Below are 16,590 nucleotides of genomic sequence, written 5' to 3' on the forward strand. Positions count from 1 at the left end.
AGTCAGCTTAAGAGAAGATTTCCCCATTCTCTCCCCATGGGCAATGCAATTCTCTTACCCAACATGGGTCTTACAGAGTCTGCCACTTAGGTACCAGCCACCTGGCAAATATGACTTGCTTTTACTCCATTTATTTTTCAATAGTCAGTTATTGAGCACCTACTATAAGATACTAGTCTTGACTTGGTGTTGTGTGGGACAGTCTTAGCCCTCCAGAAGCTTCCGGTCTGGTTGGGAGCTAAGATGCACTAGGCAGCATACATAGATGCTGGGAGGCTGGGGCACTGGAGCGTGAGAGAGCTCATGCCCTTAAGCTAGTAAAGGATTGGTAGCATTTCCTCTTTTGCGCAATCAATACTGTATACAATGACATTGGCCCTCTGGATGCTGAGGTGGCTCCACTGAATTGACAATGGACCCAAACACGCTCAAAAGCTTAGAGTCAAGTTTTGACCCCTTTCACTCAATCAGTGTCAAAGTTCTGCCAGGTCTTCCTTACAAAGACCCATTGCTCTCTATTCTCACTGCTCCCCTCGCCCTCCTTCCTACAACAGCCTCCTCACTAGTCTCCAAGCTCCCTGCCTCTTTCATCCCAAACCACGAGCGCGTAGTCGAGCTAAACTGCTCAGCCTGGCAATTCAGATTCTTCATCAGCTGCTCCACTCTGTATACGCAATGTGGTGTTATAGCCAGGACACTGTGGGTTCAAAGAGAGTTCAAATTCTGCCTGTAGATGTTAAGCTCCCTGAACCTCCATTTTCCTGTCTGTTCAGTGGGGTAAGAGTCAACTTAAAGGATAAAATGAGAGAGATGTGAAAAGGCCTGGCATCCACAAGTAGCTCTATAAATTCTCTCCTTTTTCCCTCCCCTCCAGACAAACCATTCTACTCTGCTTGTCTCTGTTTTTCTGTCCCTCCATCTGGACTCAGCTTGAATCTCAAATCTTCCACAAAACCTTCTATGAATAACTCTAGCCCATGAAGGCTTTTTCTTTCTGTATTTCAATGGCACTTCCATTGCCTTGAAATGTTAAAAATTTGTTTCATATGGTCCCAACTTGTTCCTTCTTCCAAGCTCCTTGAGGCCATTCTGTCTCACAGCAGGGGTGGAGGGTGGGGGCATGGGGGTTGTTTCGGCGGTGCACTGGTAACTTAATATGTACTTATTGAATATACAAAGGTGAGAACAGCCTCTGTGCATACAGAACACACAGGTCTTCAAGCCAACTTTATAAAAGCCTCCGTGTGTGGAGGTACCACTGTCTGTGCCCTTGGAAAAGACAGAGCCAGAAAGCTCTGTCCGTGTTCTGCCCAGAGCTCACCTCACAGGAGGCACTGAGGGGAGCTCTGGATGAAGGAAGACATAATGGATGCCCTTCTCACAGAACTCCCTATACCTTGGACTCCACCCCACCTACTCTCCTGTTGGTTCTGCAGGCTCTGGTCAAGACCCATCAGCAGATGTGGCCTGTTCTGGAGCTGAGTTTGCTGTGTCCACTCTGAGTGGTTCTAGAGGAAGGTCCCACTAAGGCAGGAGACCCACTCTCCCAAGCCCACACTGGTGGCAGGGACCCAAGCCACCAGGCAGCAGCCCAGCATCCACCTTCAGCATGGATCAGCTCCATGAATACTCTCCTTTCCAGTATTCATAACCTCCCAGCCTGCAGGGTAGGCACCGCCAAAGCCAAGCCCCTGACTGGGCTCGCCAGTTCCTGCCTAAAACCCAGGTAGACTGACATCCTTTGCTAAGGGCCAGGGTGGGATCTTCCAAGACGTCAGAACTGCCTTGATCAGGGGGCGATGCTGCAAGGGCATGAGAACTCAGAGGGTTTGCAATCTTTAGAATAGAGATGTCTGTGTCCATGAACAAATTCCAGCCCACGGCATTCCTTAGTGCGCTGTCAACTTAGGAAGGGTAGAACCTACTGGACTTTGCAAGAGGGTAAAAGGCAACATCAGAAGAGCCATCCCCGTCTCCTCTCAGACCCAGTCGCTGTGCCCCCTTCTTTCACGCAAGCCTTGCATCTGACCATCACTGGCCCCAGACCCTCAAGCTTTAGCATCTGGCTCCACCCAACTCCTCCCTCTGGGGAGAGGTTGTTTGTTAGGAAGAGGGGGCCTCTGGCCACTCAGGAGTTAAAATGGCAGCGGGACTGGAGGGGGGTGGCGTGGCTTGCGGACGGCGAGGCGGCGACCGGAGTGGGCTGGGAAGGTTGGGAGAGCGGCGGCGAAGCGGGTGAAGAGGACGAGCAAGAAGCCGGGAGGAGGCGCGCGGAGGGGCGCAGGGCGCCGCGGGGGCCTGCTGGGTGCACTTGGCCGCGCCGCGCGCGGAGGGAGCGCCCCGCTCAAGCCCGCAGCCTCGGGCCGGGAGCGCAGGGGGCGGTGCGGAGCCCGGGGTGCGGGGTGCGGGGCGCGGGCGGGCGGGGCGGATCGTTGTTCTGCCGTCGCCCTCCCGGGCTCTGCCCCAGCACCACTCCCAGGACAACTCCACGACGCGAAGGTGCCCACGAACCTCCCCGGCCTGGGCGCGCGGCGCGCGGAAGAAGGGCGCGGACCAGGCTCCCCAGCCCAACCTGGGCTGCAGCCGAGCGCCGTGGCGGCTCCGGGACCCGGACGGCGGGCACAGGGTAAGTGCGCGGCTCTGGGCTGACCCCAGTTGGCACCAGGGCCGCTGGCGTGGCCGCCGGGACGCAGCGGGGGCTGGGGGAGGGACGGCCGCGGGTGCCGCCGAGCCGCCTGCAGGGGAGCTGGTGACTCGCTGAGGGAGGCGGCCGCGAGAGCAGAGAGAAGGCGGGCTGGAAAATGTAAAGAAGGCAGCCGACTGCGCCGGCTGGACCCCAGGCGACGGGCGAGGGGGCGTCTGGACCGTAATCAACCATGAGAGGCTCGATCCGCCCCCAAACTGTTGCTGGGGAGAGCGGAGCTCTGAGATGTCCGGGAACCGAGAGGTGGCAGAGAGGTTAGGGAGGGCGTGACAGCAGTGGACAGCGGGTAGCAAGCAGAGCTCCAGAGCCGCGGGGACTTCTCCTTCCTTGGAGCTCGAGTGTCCGTGTGGAGGAACAAGGTGGCCTTGGTGTCTGTCCGAAGTATCTGGAACCAGGAGCCAGGCTCCTCCCGGACCGGCAGAGGTCTGTCCGCAGACTAGGATGGGACATTTGGGGTGGGGGATGGGCCGGCCTTGATCCCATCCTGGGGAGTCTGGGAGTGGGGAGCGGAATCGGGAAGACAGCAGCACCCAGGGTTAGCCAGCCACAGGTGGTCCGTCTGTCTTGCCGCGAAGGGCGCCACAGGCTCTGGCTGCCTAGCCGGAGAGGAGCTGCGGGTGATGGGGCTCAGCTGAGAAGCTAAAGGTGCTAGAGACTTGACCCTGGGGGCGGGCCTAGGGGTGTTGCTGTGCTCCTCCCCCACCCCCGTCCCTGTCCTTCCTCCCCCACCAAACGAACAGGAAGGAAAATGTCAGCTGTGCTTTGTGCTCTGTTCCTCAGCCTGTCGCAGCTCCCATCTGTTGGAGCCAACGCAGTTTCTAATGGCAGGGTCGGGAGGGGGTGGACCGGGCGCAGCACTCAGTGGCAGAGATGGACCGGACAAGCGCTCTTCTTGAAGACCCCGGGAGGCTGGTGTTAGAGAGAACAGCCTCCCCTGGTCAGAAGCGTGGAGGTGGCTCCCTGCCAGCTTAGTCACAATCATCAGGGACTCTGGGTCCTTCCATGCACCCAGACTCAAGGCAGCGTCCGTCTTCCCTGCCAGCCGGGGATGGGCTCTAGCCCAGTGTCCTCTTCCTGCAGGAGAAGGCCGGGGTCCCCTCCCTCCCACTGCCTACCGCTCCTTAAAGATCCCTCCAACAAAGAATGCTGGACATGGGGTGGGCAAGGCTGTGTGCAGGGCACTGAGACCCCTTTGCCTGTGGGCCCTGTTGTTATCAGAAAAAAAGTCTCATGTGGGTGGCCTGACCCATTTCCCTGGCTGGCCTAGGTGCCCTTGTGGGGAAATGGAAAGAGAAGGGCACAAGCAGGGGTCTGAGCCTTCTAGGCCCTTTGCCTTCCCCTGAACTGGCTCACACAGAGTCTCCTTCTTCCTGCCCAGGGGATTCCTCTGGACCTGGGATGGGATGTCATTATTTGGGAAGGATGGAACTAAAGGACTGGGTGCTCCAGGGATTGAGACAAGCCCAGGGTCTGGCATACACCCTGTATCTAGGAGCACCCCCAAATCCACACCTTCCCCCTGGCACGGACTAACCTGAAGGAGGTACTAAAAGGCGGTGGGAACCCAGAGGTCTACTAGGACAAATTCCACCCCGGCTGAGACAGCAGTTTCCTCTGTAACTCTCCACTCCCCATTTTTTTACCCCCTGTGCCTCCCTCCTTCCTCCCCCTCTCCTATGCTCTCCTTCACTCTTCACTCTCTTTCCTCAAGCATCTCATCATCTCCCTTTCTCCTCACAGGGCTCTCCTCTTCCTTCACCCTCCTCCTTCTCCCCAAGACTTCTCCCTCCCCCACTCCCAAGTGTCTGTCTGCACCTTTGCCCCCCTGCTCTTCCATCAAACAGCAGCTCTGGCCACAGCCAGGCATGTGCTCTGTGCTCCAGAACACCTGGACAGTGGGAACACACGCGCCGTTGGCTTTGCTGCGTCCCTTTTGCAGAGGAGGAGCTGGTGGGCCTGACAGCTGCATTTCCCTGGCATGTCTTCTGTACCCTGCCACTTGCCCCTCCTACCTCCCCCCCTCCTTTTTATTTGAAAGGAAAAAGAAAATCCATTGCTTTTTGGAAAATTCCTTCATTCAACAATTTATTGAGCACCTACTGTGTACTTGCCATTATTTTTGGAGCTGAGGAGACAGCAATAAAACAAACCTCCATGTCTCAGGGCAGAACCGAACTTGTACCTGGACTTCCTAGCTGATTAGTTCTGTGCCCATCAAGTTCTTTCAAAGATCCACTGCTTGTGGGGGAGTGTGAACAATCCTAGTGAATTGTCATCGTCGTCACACTGAGTGACCTCTAACATGACAGGCCCATCTCCTTATGGTATAGCAGGTATCACAAAGCTTACAGACCTAGGGCCATCCCGCCCTTAAGATATATTCTGACCTGAAAAGGATGGGCCAGTTCTCTGGAAAGGCTGAGTAGAAATTCAGTGCTTTAAACAAAGGAAGGAGAAAGACAAATTTGTTACTAAGTGCATACTAAACCCCAGTCTGTCAGGAAGTTTACAAAATTTATTCAACCCTCCTGACAACCTTCTAAGGTCTGGATTATAATCCCTTGCTTTATAGCTGTGGAAATTGAGGACCAGAGAGGACCAGAGACGATCAGCCACTTGCCTCAGGTCACATAGGTCTCTGTTTTGAAATCACTGATTGTCTGCAGTTCCGAAATCACTGACTGTCGGCAGTTCCTTTGGCCCCTATGATGTCTGTGACATCTGGTAAGTTGTTGTACAGTTATCTGAAGATTACATTTTAATTGAATTTTTCAGGAGCGTGCTTTGTTCCCTCAGAATATGGGCACATATAAAGATTTGCTGAATGCTGGCATGAATAAACTTTCTCAAGTGATCAGGGAAGGCTTCATGGAGGAGTTGGGACCTTGAGAGAGGGGGCAGGGAGGGTATGGGTCTTTCTGATACTATTCAGATGTGTGCCAAGCTGTAGGTAGGCAACTCCTGCTCCATACCACCACCCTGCATCCAAGTAGAGTTGATGGGAAATTGTTGTTTTCGTTAAGGGTCAGCGGGTAGAAGCTTGGTCCATGGCCAGTCTAATGAGTCAATGCCACTGGTGTTCTCAGCCTCCTTGGCCAAGCCTGGACTCTATAAAAGCTCCAAGGCAAAGAGTGGGGGTGGGAGGCTTTCGAGCCTGCGAGAATTACAGAGAAGGGCAAAGATAATGGACAGAGGCAAAATGGGGCAGGAAAGAGGGAGAGTGACCAGGAACAGAAGGGGAGGAGGACGAAGGTAGAAGATAAACTGAAAAACAAAAAACAAAGCAAGACACGTGAGAAAAGACACAACCAGACAGGACAGAGCACAGTGCAGTGGAATTGTTACGAGAAGGTGCATGATAAGGATGCCTTTATCTTCTGCTTCCCCCAAAGCCTTGGTCTGTCCGTCCCACAACTCGGAGGCTGGGATAGCCACCAGGTTAACCGTATGCAGGCATTTGCTTACTCAACCAGTCCATCTTTTCTAAGCACCCACTGTTTGCTCAGACCTGTGTTAGGCGCTGTAGACAAAGACAGATCAGGTGTTGCCCCCGCCTTCCAGGACTTCACAGTAAGAATACGGATTTTGGAGCCGCAGCTGGGGTTTGAATCCAGGCTCCACTGCTTCTAGCTGAGTGACATTGGGCAAGTCATCTAACCTCTTTGTGCCTCAGTTTCCTCCTGCATAAATGGGATAATAATAGTGCCTACTTCTTAGAGTTGTTATGAAGATTAAATGAGTTAATACATGTAACGAGCTTAGTGCAGTGCCTGGCAAAGTAAGTATATTATTATTATTATTCAATAGGAGAGTCAGTCTTACAATAATGAAACAAGTGCTATAATACAGGGATGAGCAGATAAAGAGGTGACGGTCTCTGTCTGCAGATTAAGAGATGGTTCTGAAAGCATGTGATATTTGGGCTAGGGCTTGAAAAGGAGTCAATCGGGCGGAGATGGTGGGCCTGGGGGCACTGGTGCCAAGGGTATTGGGCACAGGGATCGTGTATGAAAAAATGCTGTGTTGCGTATATGTCGCCTTCTGTGGATATCAGTAACACCTTGGACATGTCTCACTTCAGCTTCTTTGTTTCCAATGCTCAGAGCTGAGCTTCCAGTCAGCTGACAGGTCTCCCAGAATGTCCCCATATTCTCTAGCCTGAAACAGCCTTTGGGCAGGGGACCTGGCGCATCCTTGCTGGGACTGGTTTCATGACCATGACTTCCTTAATGTCCTAAGCCACCATCAAGCAGTCTCTGCTCCAAACCCAGAGCTGCCACAGCCCTTGTCCTCTGGCTTCTTTCACTTCCTGGGGACCCAAGGTGTCTCTTGGGTCCCCCTCCTATGCTCTCCTTCACTCTTCACTCTCTTTCCTCAAGCATCTCATCATCTCCCTTTCTCCTCACAGGGCTCTCCTCTTCCTTCACCCTCCTCCTTCTCCCCAAGACTTCTCCCTCCCCCACTCCCAAGTGTCTGTCTGCACCTTTGCCCCCCTGCTCTTCCATCAAACAGCAGCTCTGGCCACAGCCAGGCATGTGCTCTGTGCTCCAGAACACCTGGACAGTGGGAACACACGCGCCGTTGGCTTTGCTGCGTCCCTTTTGCAGAGGAGGAGCTGGTGGGCCTGACAGCTGCATTTCCCTGGCATGTCTTCTGTACCCTGCCACTTGCCCCTCCTACCTCCCCCCCTCCTTTTTATTTGAAAGGAAAAAGAAAATCCATTGCTTTTTGGAAAATTCCTTCATTCAACAATTTATTGAGCACCTACTGTGTACTTGCCATTATTTTTGGAGCTGAGGAGACAGCAATAAAACAAACCTCCATGTCTCAGGGCAGAACCGAACTTGTACCTGGACTTCCTAGCTGATTAGTTCTGTGCCCATCAAGTTCTTTCAAAGATCCACTGCTTGTGGGGGAGTGTGAACAATCCTAGTGAATTGTCATCGTCGTCACACTGAGTGACCTCTAACATGACAGGCCCATCTCCTTATGGTATAGCAGGTATCACAAAGCTTACAGACCTAGGGCCATCCCGCCCTTAAGATATATTCTGACCTGAAAAGGATGGGCCAGTTCTCTGGAAAGGCTGAGTAGAAATTCAGTGCTTTAAACAAAGGAAGGAGAAAGACAAATTTGTTACTAAGTGCATACTAAACCCCAGTCTGTCAGGAAGTTTACAAAATTTATTCAACCCTCCTGACAACCTTCTAAGGTCTGGATTATAATCCCTTGCTTTATAGCTGTGGAAATTGAGGACCAGAGAGGACCAGAGACGATCAGCCACTTGCCTCAGGTCACATAGGTCTCTGTTTTGAAATCACTGATTGTCTGCAGTTCCGAAATCACTGACTGTCGGCAGTTCCTTTGGCCCCTATGATGTCTGTGACATCTGGTAAGTTGTTGTACAGTTATCTGAAGATTACATTTTAATTGAATTTTTCAGGAGCGTGCTTTGTTCCCTCAGAATATGGGCACATATAAAGATTTGCTGAATGCTGGCATGAATAAACTTTCTCAAGTGATCAGGGAAGGCTTCATGGAGGAGTTGGGACCTTGAGAGAGGGGGCAGGGAGGGTATGGGTCTTTCTGATACTATTCAGATGTGTGCCAAGCTGTAGGTAGGCAACTCCTGCTCCATACCACCACCCTGCATCCAAGTAGAGTTGATGGGAAATTGTTGTTTTCGTTAAGGGTCAGCGGGTAGAAGCTTGGTCCATGGCCAGTCTAATGAGTCAATGCCACTGGTGTTCTCAGCCTCCTTGGCCAAGCCTGGACTCTATAAAAGCTCCAAGGCAAAGAGTGGGGGTGGGAGGCTTTCGAGCCTGCGAGAATTACAGAGAAGGGCAAAGATAATGGACAGAGGCAAAATGGGGCAGGAAAGAGGGAGAGTGACCAGGAACAGAAGGGGAGGAGGACGAAGGTAGAAGATAAACTGAAAAACAAAAAACAAAGCAAGACACGTGAGAAAAGACACAACCAGACAGGACAGAGCACAGTGCAGTGGAATTGTTACGAGAAGGTGCATGATAAGGATGCCTTTATCTTCTGCTTCCCCCAAAGCCTTGGTCTGTCCGTCCCACAACTCGGAGGCTGGAATAGCCACCAGGTTAACCGTATGCAGGCATTTGCTTACTCAACCAGTCCATCTTTTCTAAGCACCCACTGTTTGCTCAGACCTGTGTTAGGCGCTGTAGACAAAGACAGATCAGGTGTTGCCCCCGCCTTCCAGGACTTCACAGTAAGAATACGGATTTTGGAGCCGCAGCTGGGGTTTGAATCCAGGCTCCACTGCTTCTAGCTAAGTGACATTGGGCAAGTCATCTAACCTCTTTGTGCCTCAGTTTCCTCCTGCATAAATGGGATAATAATAGTGCCTACTTCTTAGAGTTGTTATGAAGATTAAATGAGTTAATACATGTAACGAGCTTAGTGCAGTGCCTGGCAAAGTAAGTATATTATTATTATTATTCAATAGGAGAGTCAGTCTTACAATAATGAAACAAGTGCTATAATACAGGGATGAGCAGATAAAGAGGTGACGGTCTCTGTCTGCAGATTAAGAAATGGTTCTGAAAGCATGTGATATTTGGGCTAGGGCTTGAAAAGGAGTCAATCGGGCGGAGATGGTGGGCCTGGGGGCACTGGTGCCAAGGGTATTGGGCACAGGGATTGTGTATGAAAAAATGCTGTGTTGCGTATATGTCGCCTTCTGTGGATATCAGTAACACCTTGGACATGTCTCACTTCTGCTTCTTTGTTTCCAATGCTCAGAGCTGAGCTTCCAGTCAGCTGACAGGTCTCCCAGAATGTCCCCACATTCCCATATTCTCTAGCCTGAAACAGCCTTTGGGCAGGGGAACTGGCGCATCCTTGCTGGGACTGGTTTCATGACCATGACTTCCTTAATGTCCTAAGCCACCATCAAGCAGTCTCTGCTCCAAACCCAGAGCTGCCACAGCCCTTGTCCTCTGGCTTCTTTCACTTCCTGGGGACCCAAGGTGTCTCTTGGGTCCCCAGGAAGTGAAAGAAGCCAGAGGACAAGTGCCTATTGGTTCGAGGGAAGTGCCTATTAGGTGAGTCAAACCAGGTCTGCCTTGGAATTCAGTTTTTCTCTGTACATTTCTGTCACCTACACCTTCCCTGCTGCTCAGCATTTAATGGACTTGAAGTGAGTTCCAAGATGAAGAGCAGGCAGAGGGTTCCTGGGGCAATAACCATTTCTCAGTCTCTACCTCCCACATGGTAATGGCACTAATCATAGCAACTAGTATTTATTGAGCACTTACTATGTTCGGGGCACTGTACCAAGTGCTTTACCTACATTATCACATTAAATCTTCAAAATTTTCCCTCTTAGGTAGGTACTCATTATCTCTAAACTTGAGGAAACCGAGACTCAGAGAGGTTCCGTAACTTACTCAAAGACATATAGCTAGAAAAAATTTGACCTTCCTTCTGACCCGAGGGTTCCTGCTTTTTAACCACCCCCAGAATCTAGCGGTCCCTGGGCCTGGAGGGTGCTCTGGGGTCATCTAGCCCATTCTCCTCCCTCCCTACAGTCAGAAGCTCCCCAAGTACTGTCCAAGTTATGTCCAAGCCAGGGTTCTGTCCCCTTTTGGGGACCTTCAGAGACGGTGTCCCCTCTTCCTCCTGCTCCCACAGGTCACAGCTCCTCAAAAGCCAACTCTGTTTCCATCAGCTTCAACTAAGTGCTTCGGGGGCCACATGGAGCCAGTGGCCTCAGAGAAGCTGGACCCTAAGAGTCAGTCCCCACGATCACAGTGGTGGACCCAATGCAGCAGTGACTTCTGGGAGATGTGAGGATGGGCACGGACCCCAGATTCAGCACATTAGGTGGGGATGGTTTGGGATTGGTGCAGTGGGGTGTCTCTAACAAGGCAGCCTCATGTGTCTTGGGAAGAACAAGTCCAATCATTCATATTTACAAACACACAAGGCAGATCCTTCAGGAAAAAACATATAGAAGAAGAGGCAGTGATTGTTAGGCAACCAGTGTGGGTCTCGCAGGAAAAGTGGGTCTGTCTTACCTGATCCTTTCAGCGGGGAAGAAAAAGGAGGAAGAGAGAAGAAAGGCAGGAGAGGTTATGTTCCTCTACAGTGTTCTCAAAAGGAGCGTTCAAAGGCAGGTGATGAAAGTGTCTGTCTGTGGCCTAGGAGGGCAGAGGTGGCGATGCCAGGAGATGGAGCGACCACAGAGGGGCAGCTGGCGGGCAAGCTAGAAATTTAAAAGCTGTGCATGGGGGTAGGTAGAAGTCACCCCACCCCTCCATCTTCCACTTCCGGACAGACCTCCCAGTGGGACGAAGGTAGCTGGGGCTCACACAGCTCCAGGCCCCTGAACTTCAGAAGATCCTTCTCCAGAGTCAGCCCAGGGGTGGAATGGTGGAATCCCGCACCTGGAGGGGAGCCACAGAATTCTCCTGTCCATCGCGCATCTCTGAGCAGAAACACGCCTCAGCCACATCCGACACAGGGTGGGACTGGAGTCCCTTCTTTCAGCAAATATTTCTTAAGCATCTGTTCCCGGCTTGTGGGTATAGAAAGCAGCGAGCAACAAGCAATCAGAGATTTCTGCCTTCAAGGAGCTTATACTTGATTGTGTGGGGAGACAGTAAAATAAATGGCAAGTGCTAGAAAGATTAAGTAATGGAGGGATAGGAGAGGGTGTGTTAAAAAGAGCAGAGTTGGTCATTTTGCACAGGGTGGCCCAGGGAGACCTTGCTGCAAAGGTGACACGTGAGTAACGACGAAGCGCCTGCGAGGTGGCAAGGGCACGGGGGGCAGAGGGAAGAGCAGAAGCAGGGGCTCGGGGGCCGGGCTGTGCCTGGTGGGTCTGAGGAGCACCGAGGAGGCCCGATCTTGGAGGGCCCTGAAACTGTGCTGAGGAGTTTGGTCTTTCCTCAGAGTGAGATGCAGAGCTTTGGCGGGGTTTAGGGAAGGGGGTGACAATGACTTGACCCTTTAAAAACTCCAGGATTTTGGCTAATTCAGTTTCACCAGGTGGTTAGTCAGGATGTTCTCCAGCCGTTGAAGCTGATTTGATCAATTATTGCTCACCCCCCAAGTACTTTTTGAGCTCTGTCCTAAGTGATGTGGGGTGAGGTGAGGAGAATATAAAGAAATGTAAGTCACAATCTTTGCTGGTACAGAAACCTACAGATCCGTTGGGGAGGCAAAACTTATACTCCTAAGAAATAACGAGGGAATAATACCAGACAGTATTTAAAACCAAGTGCTAAACTGTGTGACTTAGACTATAAATGTTATCAGAACTGAGAGGTCTGTGTGGGAGTACATAGGGAATGCTGCCTCGAGGAGATGCGGCTGATGGGGGCCTGGAAAACGGGGTGGGGTTTGGATCTGCAGAGGGGAGAATTCTCGAGAGGGGGAGCTCGTAGTTTGTGGGGGTGGGAGGGGGAGAAGGGTGGCGGGCTGGGGGGCACATGGGTGGGGAGCAGTCTTTGTCTCTGCAGCAGCTCGTTCCTTCACCATCCGGGTTCCTGGTGTCCCCTTTGTTCTCTCTGGACAGCAGAGTGGCCCTTTCTTAAGAGAATGAAAACACATTGGCGTTTTTGCCAGCTGATCTCTGTCTTGTGACACCTCTTGCTTTGAGAAGGTCTCGTTTCCAGCTTTCGGGTGGTTTCCGAGATCTTCATCCGCTAATCGATTGCCGTCCACCAGCCCCTCGGCCCACTGATGTCAGCCCCAGGTCTCTGCCAACCCCCTGAGCTCCATTCCTTCACCTGGTCTGCAGCTGGCTTCTCTTCTCCCTTCCTCTCACTGTCTGGGTTCCTGTTTGGTAGATTACTCCTAGAACATTCCCATCTGTTTCGTATACAGTGAACTGGAAACAATATCGTGCCCAAATGAGCTAGTCTGTCCCTTCCCTGGAAGAAGGCAGCCTGGGTCTTGAGACTTGGGGTTTGGCTCACTTCTTACCTGTAGGGAGAGCACCCTGGGGTGGAGTGGGGACCCTCAGTAGTACATTCACTGTCCCCACCCCCACCCTGCTCCCAGCCAAGGAGCAGGAGCTGAGAGTCACATAGGCAACTGGTTCTGCTAGGCATCCTGACAAAGGAGGGCCCACCAACTCTACCCAGAGGCTCTGGGCACAAGCCCTGAGGCCTCTATCCTCCCAGCTTAAATCCACAGGAACCGGAATCAGTTAGAGCTGCGTTAGAGTCCACTTTCCTTAACCACACACCCTTGGGCATTTTACTTAACCCCTCAGAGCCTTAGTTTCCCCATCTATAAATTTGGATTAATAACACTCACTTCATTGGTTATTAATGGTAAGAGCTAACATTGCTGAGTGCTTACGATATGACAGAGCTTCACTGCATTTATCTCACTTAATCCACATAACGCTGTGAAATGGATATGCTGGTCCCGCATTTCGCAGCAGAGGAAGCTGAAGCTGGGAAACATTAAGTAATTTAATTTGCCCAAGGCCGCACGCAGCTGGCAAGTGTCAGAGCCAGAATTTAGCCCCAAATCTTTCTGACTCCAGAGCCCTTGTTCTCAGCCACTGCATTAAATGAGCTAATCTGTGTGAAGTGCCTGCTACAAAGTAGACGCTCAATAAATGCTAGGTCCTTTCCACCTCAATTTCCCCAGGGCCGCTCCTCCAAAGAATGGCTTTCCCCTACTGAATCACATTTCTAGGATCCCCTGGGACATGTGATAGAGGTAGGAAGAGGAATGAGCCGCTGGTTTATACCAAGGAAAAAAATAAGGCTGAGAGAGGGTGAGTAATTTGCATAAAATTACAAAACATCTGGGCTGTGATTAATAATACATGGGACATCTTTCTCATAAGAGTTTTGTTATTCAGCCCCCACTGGGTCCCAGGCAATTGGCAGAGGTATAATACAGAGGTTATGTTGTATGAGAGGACAATGAGAAGCCACCATCTCCCTCAGGGCAAGTCAGAGTCTGTCTCACTTGCAAATTCCAGAGTTGATCACTAAGGGCTTGGAAAGACGCCAGCAAGAAGATTCTAAGACCTTCACTGTTTGAATTTGGTACTGTTTTTAGAATTTGTTACAAATAATCTGGGGACTCCCCTAGATGGATCTAGGAAGGGGACAATGTTGAAGGTCAAGATATGGGAAGAAAAGATGGTATCTCAACTTTATGACGGTCAAGTCAGTGTGGCTTCTGCACCAGGTGTGGTGCCAAGGGATGGGGATGGGTAATGGGGAGCAAAGTAAAACAAGGTCATGGCCTCTGTGATCATTTGTTCGGATGGGAGAGATTATTCACATGCATGAATGGACACACACTCATACGCCCAGCTCCATCTGACCGTACCCGGAAGTACACCGAAAACGGATGTTTGCAGGGTAATCTGAGTGTATGTGTTCGTGTGGAATGGAAAGGAAGTTGCCGAGACAGGCGGGTTCCCTAAAACAGCCCTCGCTTATCCTTCTCTAGTGACCTCTTTTCTGGTGGACATAGAGACCCATCACTCTGCACGCCCCACTGGGACAGCCCAAACCTGTCGACAGTCATGTTCGATAGGCAGGCCCCAGAGTTCCTGAGTTTCTTAAAAGGATCCCCCAGTACTTTAAAACTGATGGCAACTGAGAGTCCTCCAGTCATGTGGCTTTCAAACATTTATAGGTATCGATCTGTTTTTTCAAAACACACATGTGATAGGCAGAATAATGTCCCCCCGCCAAAGATGCCTGTGTCCTAGTCCCTGAAACCTGTGTGTCAGGTTACATGGCAAGAGGAGTTAAGGTTGCAGATGGAGTTAAGGTTGCTAATCAGCAGGCCTTAAAACAGATGGTCCTGGAATATCTGATAGACCCAGTGTAATCATGAGAGCCCTTTAAATATGGAGGAGGGGGCAGAAATCAGTGTCAGGGTGCTGCGATGTGAGAAAGACTTGACTTGTTGCTTTGAAGAGTGAAGGGGCCATGAGCCAAGGAATGCAGGTGGCCTCTAGAAGGTGGAAAAGGCAAGGAATCAGAATTTCCCTAGAACCTCCACAAAGGAACGCAGACCTGCCAACACCTGGATTTTGGCCCAGTGAGACCCATTTTGCACTGTAAGATAATAAATCTCTGTTGTTTTAAGCCACTAAATTTGTGGTAATATGTTACAGCAGCAACAGGAAATTAATACAAGGCTGCCATGGTTGGAACAAAGCGGGTAGAACAGAACCCGCTTAGTTGACTTGGCCTCCTGCTGACCCATGACCCCACAGGAATCGCTTCATAACTCTGAAGAGCCCAGTTTGAAATACACCGTGTCAGAAACACATCCCAGTTATTTTCCAGATGATGAAACCGAGGTCCAGAGAGAAGTGGCTTTGTCAGAGGTCACACCGAGTTAGTGGAAGAGCTGAGACTCCAGTCCAGGGTTTGCTCCGTCTTGTCAGAAGTTCTGGATGCTTACACAGTCTTGCAGCCATTTTCAACAAGTGTGTGTGTGTGTGTGTGTGTGTGTGTGTGTGTGTGTGTTTTAATCTACAAGGGCCTGGGTACTATGCTAAGTGCTGGGTGGAAGTAAAGTGAGTTCCAGGCTCAGGAATATGGGAGCGTTGCTTGGGTGCCATCCTGCCCTCAGCCCCACACTGGGCCTCAGTTTCCTCCAAACACAGGCAACCAGCTCAGGAAGCTGAGGGCCCCTGGCTGGTCCCCAGGTGGGCTTTATCCTGGCCATTTCCTCTGGGGAGAGACACAGGTCTATGAAGGGAGGGGGCTGGGCCCATTGGCCCAGGCTGCACCTGTTTCCTGAAGCCTGTGCAGCATTTGTCACACCTAACAAGCTGCACATGGGCAGGACTGGGGCCTTAGGGACAGGAGAGAGAGGAGGTGGCAAAGCCCGTGGTCCGACCTGGAATCAGCACCCCGATAGTGCGTAGTGCATTATCTCCTCTCTTCCAGGCGTTTTGGCCTTCCCAGCTCTCCCCACAGCACACCTGAGCCACAGGCCGGCCCCCAGGGCTGCCAGCTCCTGGTGTCGGTCTCCATGGCAACCCCACATTTGCTGTTCTGGTCTCTAATGACTTATTGGCATGTGTGGTAATTTGCAGAGCTTGGCAGGCAGAGCTAAGGGAGCCATGGGGTGGGGGAGGGGAGGCAATGAGAGGGACTTGGCAGTGGGGAGGAGGTTCAGTGCGTGGTGGAGACAGAGGCACACTTTTCTTCCTGCCCCACCCTTCTTTTTCTCTGCTGATTAATATTCGAAGTAAGGTTGCTGATTCAGGTTCAGAGCCTCTCCTCTCCGAGGAGCATCAGAAGGAGACAGATGGACAGACAGCTGTAGAGCACAGCTGCTCACCTGTCAGGCAGAGACAGGCAGGTGTGGGGGTGCTGACAGCAGTGTTCATCTGTGGCAGGTCAGACCACTTGTGTTTTCTGCCACTCTCCTGCCTGCTCCCTGGGCCCTGAGAACCAGAAGTACCTCTTGGGCCCAGTAGTCGCTCTGCCTCATGGGAAGGGGAGCAAGGGTAGTGTATCCACAGGACAAGTCCTTTCAGCTTCGTGGCCCCTCGCATGCTCAGAGAACCAAGCCAAGCAGCAGTGAATGAAATGCCAGGTTGTGGAGGGAGTGGATGAGCCAGCCAAGCAATCAAAGCGGGAGAGATGAACAAGGGCCTGACTCTCCAGTTTCCTTCGGCAAAGCTCACCCAACTTCTAAACTACTTCCCAGAGCAAGGCGGCAGAAAGCCTCAGACGGTCTGTGTTGCTGCGGTCTCCCTGCACACTTCTCTGCCTCCCCCTTTCCTTCTGTCTCTCGATTGATTCCCTTCTGTTTATGCCGTCATAAGAGACAGCCTGATATGCTGAAGAGAGCACTGGCTTTAAAGTTGGAGACATCTGGGTTAGAATTCTATGGCCACTACTTACTAG

At 51.6% G+C, this 16,590-nt stretch overlaps 1 protein-coding gene across 6 annotated transcripts in view; it reads left to right on the forward strand.

Moving 5' to 3' along the window:
- The first annotated feature begins 1,728 nt into the window (after positions 1–1,728).
- The window catches only part of LRRN2 (leucine rich repeat neuronal 2), a 68,125-nt gene continuing 53,263 nt past the window's right edge, over positions 1,729–16,590 (forward strand). For 5 of the 6 annotated variants that reach the window (XR_002783490.1, XR_002783488.1, XR_002783486.1 and 2 more), the window contains exon 1: positions 7,065–8,096. The gene's annotated coding sequence lies outside the window, so the exon portion shown is untranslated. Of the gene's footprint in view, positions 2,627–7,064; positions 8,097–16,590 lie in introns of those variants that run through there. The other variant, XR_002783487.1, reaches the window with a different exon arrangement.

Source organism: Pteropus vampyrus, unplaced genomic scaffold, assembly GCF_000151845.1.
Source record: "Pteropus vampyrus isolate Shadow unplaced genomic scaffold, Pvam_2.0 Scaffold217, whole genome shotgun sequence".
Classification (NCBI taxonomy): Eukaryota; Metazoa; Chordata; class Mammalia; order Chiroptera; family Pteropodidae; genus Pteropus; species Pteropus vampyrus.